Source organism: Polyodon spathula, chromosome 5 (assembly GCF_017654505.1).
Source record: "Polyodon spathula isolate WHYD16114869_AA chromosome 5, ASM1765450v1, whole genome shotgun sequence".
In the NCBI taxonomy this organism is placed as follows: domain Eukaryota; kingdom Metazoa; phylum Chordata; class Actinopteri; order Acipenseriformes; family Polyodontidae; genus Polyodon; species Polyodon spathula.
In genome coordinates, this window is record NC_054538.1 from 31,587,270 (window position 1) to 31,601,531 (window position 14,262).

Here is a 14,262-nt window from a genome sequence, read left to right on the forward strand (position 1 = left end):
AATGGTTAGTTCCAGAAATATAATCCATTTTCCCTGCAACAGCTGGCCCTGCTTTAGTTCAAATCTCGCAATGCATGTTTTATTTTTAATGATTTTAACATAACCAGGGACATTCTTGAAACCACAAACTCATAAAATGCAGTGGAGGTACATTGCCTGAATCAGAAAGCAGCTGCTGTGCAATTATTAAATTATCTTCTACAAATTCTTGATTTTCAACATTAACAGAGTCTGTATCTACCGTAGATGCAGACTCTGCAGTACTACTAGTACTAGATGCAGCAGACAAACTAGAGAAAAAATTTGATATTTTTATTTCCCACATGACTCGAAACTAAGGCTTTGTACAATATGCTGGTATAGCTGATATACCTTTATCAGCTTGATATGGCAAGCTTTTCAGTTTCCCTATTGCTTTTTTATTTTTTATTTTTTATAGTTTCCAGGGCACATTTGAATGGCACATGTGCAACACACACCCGTTTCCAAGTTCAGACACTTTACAATTAGTTTCGTACACTATCTTGATACAGCACTACAGTTCAGTATTTTTTGTACCTGCTTCTCAGTGCTGCTCTACATTCCTCACACGTTTAGTCTTTCATATTCGAACAGACCGACCGACCTCACACTAGCTTAAAAGGCGTGCACTGGCATCATAGCACATTCATACGTATTGCATTCATGCGTATTGCACATCAAAATAAATACAATATATTTATTTAATTCAACGTGTTTTGAAGTTTTTTTTTTTTTTATTATGTATTCTGCTTGGCGATACAGATATAACAACGTGTTATTCTATGACCTGAGGGACTTCAATACTTCCTGAAAGTTTACCTTGCAACAAAGCTTAATACAGTTGGATTTTACCCAGTGTAAGTTCTTGACATTCATTACCCCTCCCATTTTGAACAGCTTTTCAATGATGTAGTATTCTTAAGAATCTGAGATCATTGGTTATTGTATAGGTCTGTAAAACATAATGAGCAAGCATTACTTGGATTTACAGAACATATAAATCCATGTTTAAGTCTGTATTTTACAGACTCTGCATGGCAATGAAATTTAGTAAAAATGTAGTCTCCCATTTGCTACATTTTCTAATGGTTCATGCTTAACCTAATTTTATGAGGCAAATAAATGTAAACTTTTTAACAATGCTTTTTATGAAACTCTCATTTCTCTATGATCTGTCCAATGGCATATTCTGAAGCCAGTGCAATTTTTTTTTAAACATAGTGTACTTATTTCAATGTGTCTTCTTTTTCTTAAGTTGAGACCATCCTTGTGGTTACAATGGACATCTGAACAAAAGCAAATGAATGGAGGGTTAGGCATGGCTGATACTGATTAGCAAAATTTGATTTTTTTATTTTTAAAATTTCTAAGAGCTGATTTTAAAACAGTTGTGAAATGACAGCTTACAAATTTTACATTGGTGTAAAAAACACCTTTATTCAAGTTTTTACTTGAATTGGCATTTCAATTAAGTTCATGAAAAGGTTTGTTTTCTGATGGGTAATGATGGCTCTACACTGGAAGCGAGCGATGCAAGCAAATTTGTTTGTAAATCAAAAGCGAATATTTTAGCAGAAACTTTCACTTGACCCTGTCTTTCTCCCTCCTGCTGTTCTCCCACCCAATCCCACAGAAGACAGAGGCAGCCCATTCACAACACCACACACGCAGCACATAGACTATAGAACAAGCAAGCAAAGCCAACACACAACAAAGACACAGCAAAGTCGCCACACCCAGAAGAGAAAAATGGCAGGCGAAGTCACCACACACCCAAGAGAGAGCGAGAGGTCCCGCTCACAGGGGGAAGACGTACAATCACGCTTGCAGTAATACAACGCAATACACCCCCGGCACCCACATCAAAGTACACAAACTACTATTTCCATAATTTCCCCTTCTCGTCCACCCTCTCCCACAATCCCAACGGTCCATACTGCATTAAAGCTGTGCAGTCCGGGCTTGTCCTGGAACTGGAGTTGGGGCTGACCATGGGGCTGTCCCTGGAAATAACGAAGCTGATCCTGGATGTGGTTTTGTGAGTGGGTTGAAAACTGGCTTTTCTTCTGGTTGGTCTGTTTCACTCTAGTCACCTGTGACTGGCGGGAAAAATAGAACACATTTCTATTCCCGTGGAGTCGCTCGCTTCGACTGGCCGCTCGCAGTCAGCGTAGACGCACCCATACATTCCAGTCAGGCCACAAAAAAATGAACACTTTTATTCAAGAAAATATAACATTGTTGCCTTAGAATACTTTCTGTCATAAACGCTATGAACTTCATTATACTGTTAAACTAAAATAAAAATAATGAAATTGCCATCCTCATGATTACACCATAGCAGTGTTGCCCTGTTTTGCTTTACTGTGGTATTCTTCAATTACAGTGTAACTTGTACAAACACAGGAAACTTTTCATGTGGTAAATAGATGCAATAATAAATGAGAGGTGAGCTGTGTGATTAGCCTATGTAGTGTGTATACATTTAGTTTTGTGAGTGTTATAGATATAAAGCTGCCTAAAGGGATGAGGGAGCAAGGGAGCAAAAGGTGTCATTTTGTCCCTAGTGTATGAAATGGAAAAATGTTTTCAAACGATTGCATTGTAAAGTACATATGTTTTACTCTTCATTTTCACAAATTATATCCAGTAAAAATCATGATCAGTTTCTGCAAAATTAGTTAAAATATTCTGCTGTCAAATATTGCAATGCTATTTATATTTCTATTTTTCCAATTTTTTTTCTAAGAGAATGTTAAAGCATCTTGCTTGTCTGCTGTGTAGTGAAATGGATTTTTGAATTGTTAGCAAGATTTGGTCAACTAATGAAACACTACATTTACAAAATAGAAAAGCTACACAACCTATCCTTGAAAGAATTGGTGTTTTGGTATTTGTCGGGATTGGCAAATATTTGGGGATATAAGGGTCCCAGCAGCTTGAATCATGTGACTACCAGCACCTAAAGTAAATGCATAACGATATAAATCTGATAGCAAGTCCGAACTGTATTGCTGGTGAAAAAAATGTTCCCCTGTTTTTTATGTGTATTATGGAATACACTTTTGCAAATATTTGGCTGCAAAAAGTGAAAGGTCAGTTCAGGCTTGCATTTTGGGTTGATATTTTTTTTAAATAAATCATGTTTATTACATGTTGTAATTCCAATAGTGAGTCTGGTTTATTATGGACCACTAGGGAAACTGATTCAGCACTGAAGGGTATCATAACTTAAAGAAGCAGCTATTGTTTCGTTACCAATAAATATTTTGATTTGATTCAATTAATTGGTAATGAGCAAAATATAGAACTGTAAAAGGATTGAAAGTCTGCCCACCTAATCCCATTTTCTGACCTGAAATCAGTGATTCTTTTTCCAGAATTATTCAACACAGCAGGATGCCATAACTTTTAGTTGGAAGGGAAGAAAAACAAAACTATTTTGAATTGGATGAACGTACACCTGACTGGGATGGTTTGTCTGCACACAGTAGGCTGGATGCTAAGACAATACTATGAAGTCCCTCTTATCTGTTTTGAGTTGATGCCTTCCTTTATCTTTAGCAGAAACCAGCATTACTGTAATGTTTTTATACTATGCAGTGATTCTGAATAGAACGTTTAATTATAATGGGAGGGTTGGACTATTCTTGTCCTGAGAGCAATGAAGGAATTCAACTGAATAGTTATATGGTATTGTAAGAAATCAGATTCTAAATGCTGAGCTCGATAACTGGGAACTATTCTGCTGGGGTGTATAATGTTGGTCACTTTCTTGATTTCAACAGTTTTGGCACTAATGGATATGTTCAGCAGAGGAGGTCTGCTCAACTCCAGTGAACCAGTGTATCATGTGTTGTTACTGCAGTATATACCATTGATGTTTCTGGTCCATTGATAGAGGTTCTTTGAACTTGGTCTGTCCCACACAATGAAATAAATACAGCAACCTTAATGTAATACATTAATTATGCAATACGGTTAGATTTGTTTATGCTTATTTTCACTCTCAGGGAAACAGCTCCTAGTAAAAGTAGCCAATGTGTGCCAGGAGCTGAAGCTTGGGCAGTTGTTTTTATTTTGCTTGGCACTCGGAGACAATTGCAGGAAGTAGTATAGAGCTGAATGAATACAAAATATGGTTAGGATTGAAAGTGGTGGCACTTGGCAGGAGACATTTGTTGATCTTCCTCCTTGAATATCTTTACATTTCCTACTTGATGTTGCCCATCGTCCGACAGCTCTGTTACTATATCATGCTTCCTTCCGCAGCAATTGATGGGCTGCAGGGACTTTGGAACGGGAATTGTGGGGGGTGTCTGAAGAATCATTGTAGATTTATGTGGTGTAGATACCTGTCAAACGGAAATGTTTGCCCTGTAAATGTAGTGTGTATCAAACAATGAATTTCCTGATTGTTTAATGTGACCTTGAACACAAAAACACAGAAGATGAGTAAAAAGGCGCTTTGAAAACTGAACATTTTTTCCTGTAACTCCCCCCTCTAAGGTGTGGAGTGTCAACTTTAATTTTAACTTTAACTTTTCAGTGACTGAAGCTGGCTTTGATGCAGACATCGGGATGGAAAAAATTTTAATATAAAGTGCCGGGTATCTGGCCTCTGTCCAAATGTGGTGGCTTTGATGGCCACAGTAAGAGCTTTAAAGATGCACGGTGGAGGTCCAAATGTAAGTGCTTATTTGAACAAAAACATATGTGGACCAGTATGGCTACTAGAAAAGTATTCTACCAGTAAGCAAATCAGATATTTAAACCCTTGAAGCAACATTCCATTTATGCCTGTTCCCTGTAGTAACATTCAGCTGTAAGGGATATCTGAACAATAAACACTACTTCAAACATTAAAGGATATTACAGGTCTGGTATTACATAACACAGCTGTACCTAATTGCTTCACTAAGTCCATTTACTGCTCAGGATTGCCACCTTTTTGTTTTAATGAGCTATCTAATTTTGAATGAATCCCGGTGAGACATGTACAGTTCGAAACTACAAGACATAATCAGACTGATACATTTAAGTTAAGCATGGTGTATTCTGTGAAATAGGTTTTTAATCACACTGGTACTGCTCTTGACTTGGTAGAAAGTAATCTTTACTAATTAAAAAGAAGAAAAAAAAAACATGTATTAACCAAAACAGTGTTCCTAAAAATGTATTATAATATCTGTTTACAGGTTTCTGCAGGAGCACCTTTAGCTAAAGAATACACAGATGAAGTAAGTAAGACAAAGGAAAATAAATAAAGGATTAAGTGTTCTGCAATTTTTGGTTTTAAAATAAAATGATTTGACGATATTTACACTGGGTGCAATAGCCATTGCCGGGCATGTCTGGTCCCTTAAGTAGGGTGGGCGACCCAAGGGTTATTGTGTTCATCCCCTATGGGAAGTACTGTGTGTGCCGCAGCAGTTTTGAAATCGATGTCAAATTATCTCAGTAATTATCAATAGAAAAACATATACATATATTAATAGAACTTTTTGTCTGCTACATGTCTGTCCTAGTATATTTTAAGTATGTTTGTGTGGTTTTATGTTTAACAGAGGTCTAAAGTCACTACAAACCATAAAATACAACGAAACCTGTTATATTAATACTATAGTAATTTCTCAAAATATAATATACACTGCTGAGAAAAAAGTTTGTGAACCCCTTAGGATTTTCACATATTTCAAACCTAAGTCCTAATAACATAAAGATTAAAGCCTGATTAAACAGTGACGCAAAAACATGATACTTTTTCAACATTTATTTATCCACAAATGATTCAACATTCAATATCCATGTGTGAAAAAGTATGTGAACCTTTAGATTCAGTAACTGGTGGCACCCCCTTGAGCAGCAACGACTTCAACTAAACGTTTCCTGTAACTGTTGGTCAGTCTCTCACATCGATTTTGAGGAATTTTGGCCCATTCCTCCTTACAGAACTGCTTCAACTCGATGACATTTGAGGGCTTCCTTGTATGGACAGGTCGCTTCAGGTCCTGACACAACATTTCGATGGGGTTTAAATCCGAACTTTGACTAGGCCATTCTAAAATGCGGAATTTCTTCTTCTGCAGCCATTCTTTTGTAGATCTGCTTGTATGTTTAGGATCATTGTCTTACTGCATGACCCACTTTTCATTCAGCTTCTTCTCAGGGACGGATGGCCTGACATTCTCCTCTAGAATCTTCTGATACAATGAAGAATTCATGGTTGTGTCAATGATGGCAAGCCATCCAGGTCCTGAGGCAGCAAAGCAGCCCTAAACCATCAGAGTTTCACCACCATGCTTGACAGTTGGGATGAGATTCTTCTGTTCGAATGCAGTGTTTTTTTTTCATCAAACATAACCTTTCTCATTGAGGCCAAAAAGTTCTACCTTTGACTCGTCTGTCCAGAGAACATTGTTCCAGAAGTCTTGTGGATCATCTATGTGATCTTTGGAGAACTTCAGACAGGCAGCAGTGTTCTTTTTACAGAGCAGTGGTTTCCTCCTGGCTATCCTTCCATGAACACCATACTTGTTCAGTCTTTTTCTGATAGTTGAGCCATGAACACTCACATTAGCTAAGGCGAGAGTGGCCTGCAGATTCTCGGATGTTACTCTGGGTTTCTTTGTGACTTCCTTGATGATTTTCCGGTTTGTGACTGTGGTCTTGAACTCTCTCCATTTGTAGACAGTAGATTGTCTGACAGTAGATTGGTGGAGCCCCAGAAGTCTTGTGGATCATCTGTGTGCTCTTTGGCGAACTTCAGACAGGCAGCAGTGTTCTTTTTACATTTTCAGTATTGGATTCCCTATTTTGGCCTGGCCACAAGCTTCACTTCATATTACACATACAAAGTGCTTTTCAAGCATCGTAATACCGGTATGTGCTGGCTACAGACCTGATTGACAGTAACTCCTGCAAGTAAAACATAAAAGAAATGCATTTAAATATTTTGAGGCAGTATTTAGAAGCCGTAACCACCTACCAATCGGCAAAAAAATACATCAATGGTTAATGCTATTTAAATCAAGATATTTTGAACTGTCAGAACCAGAACCGGAACCTCTGGAGTCAGAGTCATTCCAGGTGCCTCTAGTGAAAAATCTCAAAGTGCTTTCTTTTTAAAATCTCAACACAGTTGTATCAAATCTGCAAGTTCTTGTGTGCTCTAAAGAGAGACAGTCCACTGCCACGTTTGTAGCATATTTTAAATTACTTTACGATTTCAGCTTGAGTGCCTTTAAAGAAGATGACACTGGCAGCAACTCTATTGTCGTTTTTTATATACAGATAAGCTTACTTGATTTAAAAAACATCATGAACGATACAAGCAACTTCTTACACTACTTGGTTTGATTAGATGAGTAGTGCACAAAAAAATATGAAAGCTGATTAATTTCAACAAAGAACAACGGCAACTTTTTAATAAAAAATATATATTGTGGTCTACTTCAATAGGAACATTAGCCTGCTATATTATATTAAACTAAAACAATAAAAAATAATAACAATCTGGTTCTCGTGCCTTTTTCAATGAATATAACTTAATAGAGACTAAAAACATACTAAGATAATAACTACCTAGCCTAACTTTAGTTAATCATTTTTGTAATCTACCAGTGGCTTCTGTTGCATGCACATCGCTGATAATAGTGCAGACCATGGGTCAATCCAGTGTTAGTGTTGAGGTGTGTATTTTTTTTTATTTTAATCAATGTCATCCTTCTGAAGTCCTCAGAATCCCTTTTAGTGTGTTTGTTTTTTAAACCATTTAAGTGCAAAACATGTATACAGGCTTTTTTTTATATTTATTATTTGTCACTGGTTGCCTTTTAATTTTTCTGCATGTACTACTACTTTGTATATGATGTAGAACACTTGAATGTAAACATCTAACATTAGTATGTACAATACTCTTTCAAATAAACGTGTTATGATTTTGAATGTGTGGTTCTTAAGGGCTGTATTATTGTCATTGCTTGCGCCCTGGCACCTCTTTCTTTACAAATTAAGCATTGGTCAGAACTAATGACTCGAAGTGACTCGAGCCAGATCGGTGATTCGACTTGAGCAGTTTAGTGACTCCACTCAACTCGAGGTTGGCAGAAAGACTCTGCTCAAGTCTTTACTCCCCAATGACTTCACTCGAGTGCCAATTTTGGGGACTCGTTACAACTCTGGTACAGACACACACAAGGCTAGTAGCATCAGTACAGTTCACAGTGGATCTGATTCTACAAATATTCTAGCCCATTTAAATCCATTGATTTGTAATTTAGAAAGGAAGTTAAACATTTGTAAATTGTAAATCTTTTCAATTTAAAATCACAGTCAAGCTTGGAATGAATTTTTCCAATAATTTATTTTTTATATTTTAATGACAAATCTTTTATTTTTTGAAATACTAAAAGCTAAAGTCAGCAGAGTGTAAAACTTAAATCCAAGATGGCAACCGTACAGGAACTGTGTAGTAGAATTTGGTGCTTTAAAACTTCTTTATTTATTTTTATTTTTTTAAATTTGAATTTGATATGTTTAAGTTAAGTAAAAAACATTAATAATGACCTATTTGGGGTTTTGTTTGTGAAAGCTAAAAAAAAACTTTGCCCTTCCTCCCTTGAGAGGTGACATGCTCTTTACTTAGTAACTACAGAACTGCCTTCAGCTCCTGGTGTTCCTTAGACTTTTCCCATCCAGAACCAACCCTGCTTAGTTTATAAAGATCATGTGAGAAACAAAGCCAACTATCTCAAGTCATCTTAATGATTTTAGTGTTTTGAAATTATGTAATAAAGATCAGAATCAAAGGTTACATGGATACAATCATTAGTGACCTTGGACAAGAACGTTGTGCAGCTACATTGTAATATAAAACAAGATCCAAGTCTTTGTCCTTAGGAACAATACATATCAATTCAATTATTTATTATGGATGCAGTGACTGGCTCCATCTGTAGGTGGAGCCCATGTTCCCCGATTTGAAGTTAAGAAATGTTCAGGGAACAATATGTTTTTTTTTTTTTTTTGTTTTGTTTTTTGGAAACCTATATTTAAGGGTGGTTTCACAGACCTTGATTAACCCTAATCTTGAACTACCTACGTCAGGGGTGGCCAAAGCTAACCCTTCCACTCCTGGTCTTTGTTCCAACCCTCTTCTAAATTCTCTAATTGAACCAATTAAATCTCTATCCAGGACTGTGAGTGGATGCCTCTGAACTAAGTTAACAATATAATTTCAAGCCTGCGTTTTCCATTTAGTTTTATTTAATAAGCACCTGGGATCTAAATGCTTTCTGGAATGCTGACCAATAATATCAGTCAAATAGTGTGCTGTCTTTTAAATGTTTTTTAGATTGCTTCCAATGCAAAATGACCCATACCGTATACAGTAGACCAGGGGTCCTGGAGAGCTACAGGGTCTTCTGGTTTTTGTTTCAAACTAGCTCTTTTACTTAATTTCACCAATTATTGGCTTAGTTAGTCAAGCTTAACAGGTATTCCAGATCTTTAGCCACTGATGAAGTAAAGACACCTAGAAAACATGCAGGATTGGGGCTCGCCAGGACCAGGTTGGAGAGCCCTGCAATAGACCATGTCCTAAACCAATGGTACTGTGATGACCAGGTCTGAGCCCCAGTTTGAATCCGCTAAAACCACTTGGGATATTCTTAAAATCTAAACCAGGGTTGAGAAATAGAAGGTTTCAGGAAGTGTAGTTCAAAACACTGAGTACTTTTCTGCAGTAACTTCTAGATACTAAAAAAAAAAAAAAGAGTAAAACTACAAACTTGATTATAAGTAAGGGTCTACCTGAATCGCGATTTTGGGAAATTGAGGGGTTACCGCAAAAGTCATCACTTTTAAGGGCTAGTACGGAGAGAGAAAAAAAAGAAACCTTGTTTAAATGAACTACTGCACAACGCAAGTGATGCAAACTACGTATCTTCCTTCTGTAGATAGGCTTATTTTTTATTCCTTCCATCTGTGTGCATTGCACTTAGGCAAAAAAAAACCCCAAAAAACACGTCCTTAGACAAATAACATTTATAAAAAAATACTCCAAAGTAATAATGTTTTAATCAGCCTATCAGTGAGTCAGTACTGGCTTTTCTGTGACCTATACTGTACATTAATGGTGGGACAAAGTCATTGCTACATTATTTTTGATTTAGGTTGCTAAAATCTAGTTTTAGTTTCCAGCATTGGAGGGCAAATACCAGAAATGGACAGCAAAGCAAAAAAAAAAATTATTTCGGCTGATGATCGTGTCAGATTTTTTCCAAATAAACTGTAGATGCAGATGGAGGTAATTGTTTTGCACATCTTGTAAAGTATCTTTGGAGAAAATACGAATGATCGCTATTTAGCTTCAGAATCACACTTTAAACGAAAGGCTACTACAGAGGCTGCCGAGCATAACGTAAACAAACAGCTTTCAGAAAATAAACTGGAAAGTCAGCGCAAACAAAAAGTATTCTTGTTGGTTGTAGCCAAGTTAAAACTAGCACAGCCAATCGCTTCAGACAACCTGCTGCTTACTTTTTAAACGCAGTTAGAATTTTAGACCCGAATAGGCACGCTTCCTTTCTTTTGACTCGGTACTAATAAAATCAATTATTGGATGGGACAAACGACATGACAACGAACGTGCTGCATACATTGCCTTTATTAAAGTATGCAGATACCCTTGGGTAACCGAGTTTTGGGACTGTTTCTAATCAATTTGCACATCAGTATAACTTGCATAGATTTAGGTAGACCCCTAATTATAAGTAATAAATTCAGTTCTGTATTTTTTGGTTTGTAGAATCTGAAGTTGGTAGCAGATGGTTGCTGCAATCTCCAAAAACAAATCCAGATTACTCATCATTTTGGGGTTCCAGTGGTTGTTGCATTGAATGTGTTCAAGTAAGTTTTTTTTTAAGTTTTTTTCAGCAATATGCAGCATGAATTATATTAGTGTTTGTTGTAAAATGTGTCTTTCAAAGGCAGTAATAGGCAGCTTCTTTGTTTAGCTGCCTAAATTGTATTCTTCAGTGGTGTTTAAAAATATTGTCATTTAGACACTGTGTATCGATGTTCTTATTTGTTGACTAACCTACTTTCTTCAAGAAGACAAAGCTAATAGTTTATCTTGCTTGCAGAATTTGCATAGGAACAGTAGGCTGTTGTTGTCATGCATATCTCATTAGACCCTTTATTACACAATGAGCAGCTTTTTCCCACTGAAATGTGTTTGTTTAATGGGATGGAGCAAAATGACTATTTTTTTATTCATCTCATCTATAAAGAGCTGGTAATTTAACAACCTATGGTCTTCTGTTTTAAACAGTGATGTAATAATGTTTATGCATGTTTTGGGTTTTTTTACCCAAAGGACTGACACTAAAGCAGAGACTGATCTGGTATGCTAGATAGCCAAAGATTCTGGAGCTTATGATGCTGTGCCATGCTATCATTGGGCAAGGGTTCTGTGGAACCTTCTGAGGCACCCTGCTGGCTGGTTTCGAAGACCCATAATAGCACTAATTGACTCTAACAAAGTTAATTCAAATACTGGAAAGCAGAGAAATGTCTAACTTTCACAGAATGGAAACATCTAATGTTATATGTATTGCAACGGGAGAGGCTCTACCAGACACACACACACACATATATATACCCGCTTTAATAAGACCTGCAGCTGACTCGAACCTGCAAGTGTTTGTCCTTTTCCTACTGCCTGCGTCGACTGACTCTCTCATGCTCTCATTCACACACAGATATCTCTAGTATTATTCACCACAGATTGAGTTTACTTTAACATAGTAACATATTAACTACCTCTACTTACTTCAATGTAAAATACTTGTCTCTTCTTGTAGTGCCACCAGATGAAAGGGAGTTACACCAGTTTTGTGGCTGTCGTACACAAAAACATAATGGTTTTACAAGCAACGAATCTAATCACATGTTTATTATTTTCATTCACTATGACTCCAAAAGAATTGCACTCTAGAACTGTTATACACTACATGATATAAGCCTTGCGTTGTCTTTTGTTTCACCTCGTCCACAAATATTTTTAATATCACCAAGCAGATGTGATAAAAAGATCTTGCAACGTATCAAACAAGCGAGAACAACACTGCTTAGTCAGCTGACTCCTCCCTAATTGCCTCCTGCTAATGTGATGTTAAGTGAGGCGGCTTTGAAATCTTGACCATGCATTTAATAAATAATGTATAGAAGTTGTACTAGCAAAATAAAATTATTTGTTTGGCACTTTTAAGATATTTTGTATCTCCAAATATAGGCCTAGAGTACAACATAAACATACACTGTAATTTGTCTGAGGCACTAAAAGTAACATTCTTTGGCACTCCATTGGTTAAAGCCCACAGCTGGGAACATGAAAGGCAATTTATTAACACTGCAGTCCATTTATTCAGCGCCTGTCAGGCCAGTCAGGTCTAATTTTTTTTACATGCACTGTTTATTTTCATGCGCTGTTTAAAAGTAATTTTATTCACAGTAAAACAGGTTTAAAGGGCACTGCATATCAAGATCTCCATCATATCTCTTCATAATTGTGCATACTGATAAATCTGATAAATCTGATAAATCATCTCCTGATCACTCGTTTTATTACCAAGCTCGTAAATGATGCTATCCAAGTCATTATTTTATTACTGTAACATCTCAAAAGCTTTGGTAGATGTCCATGATATTCTTTGAGTGCTGGATGCAGAAGCAGCTATCTTGTTTGTTTATGTCTGTGGTGAAGGGACTGTGCGTATTGCTCAGATCGGCCTCCTTTTTTTCCGGCTTCACTTGGTCTCTCTCAGCCATTGAAAGCTTTTCTCAGCTTTTTCCTGATAAAAAACGACTAGGGACCTGTGATTGACGCCTTTTTGATGACCGGAAAGGAAAAACTTTAATATCGGACCAGGTTTGCAAAGGGTTAAAACACTTTACGGTGTTTATCTATAGAACGTTTTTAAGCAGCGTCGGTCTGTCCAAAATATAGAATATAAAGCATTCATGATAGTTCCTCTGGCAAAACACATTTTGTTCTTATAATGGGGCACATTACAAAATCAAGATGCTGTACTGTAAAGAGTGGATATGGAATTAACTCACGGATGCTGGGGATTTGTTGTCAGAATAGTGTGTGGCAGAAGTAGTTCATGAATAGAACATTTTAATTACCAGTACATGTTTTCTCTTAGTTTTTATTTCTGTTGAGTGGATCTCGAGCTATTCTGTAAAGCAGTGTTCTTGGGTCAGTGACAGTTCAATTCAGGCAATTCGGGCACTTAGATAATACCTTAGCACTGCATATTATAATCTGTAATTCTGACTTGAACACCCTGATCATTTATTGTTTTGATGAGAATGTGTTCAATTTTTAGGAAGCAAGTATATGGAGAAAAGTTTAATTGTAACCAGGTGCCGTAAAGTTCATTAATTACTTTTCACTTTGCTAACCAAATGAGTATCTTGGCTGCTAGGGTTTTGATTGACACAAGGCACACCCAACGCATAACAATTTTAGTTCTGTCACACTGGCTAAAAGTCAGATTCATTGTACTTCATCAGGTTCATGTGATCACATAGAAAGTCCTTTTGAATTTCAGCCTTTCTTATTTGGAGAGATCATCTGATGCATTTTGCTCTACCAGAAACAAGATCTGTGATTCTGGCAAGCCCCTTCTTTTTCCAAAATGCAAATTCCTGTCCTCATCTAAAGCCCCTTTCACACTGGCATACGCTACCCGGGTCAGGACCCGGTGTCTTGCAGGTCATCTACGCGATTTCACACTGCTTTTAGTAAAGCAGAGTTGACCTGGGTGACAGACGCAAGTAAACAATACGCGTATCAGTGCCTTGGAAGCAACTTGTTACAGACGCTTGCATGCAAGCTTCTCTGGATTGAGCCGTCAGCCCAGATGTTGATTAGAGCAAATATTTCTTCATCCCTGCTGCAATCTGGCTCATGTTGTGTCTCAAGCAACAAAAATATGGCTAATCATAATAAACAAAAACGCTCCTTGTGGAAGTGAAACCTTCATGCAGGTGTGGCTGTTTGTTATTTCGTTGGCCGTCATTCATTTTGTCTCGCTGAAACCGGGTGAAAGTGTGTCAACCCACATCCTGAGATGGGTCACTGGGACCCGGGCTAACCCGGGTGTGATCCAGGTACGTGGTTTCACACTACTCAGGATTGTGACCCTGGCAGCCAGAACCCGGGTCCAG

The 14,262-nt window shown here is 37.2% G+C and overlaps 1 pseudogene; it reads left to right on the top strand.

The window, feature by feature from the left end:
- LOC121316401 overlaps positions 1 to 14,262 on the top strand; it is a 91,220-nt pseudogene that overhangs the window by 66,031 nt on the left and 10,927 nt on the right.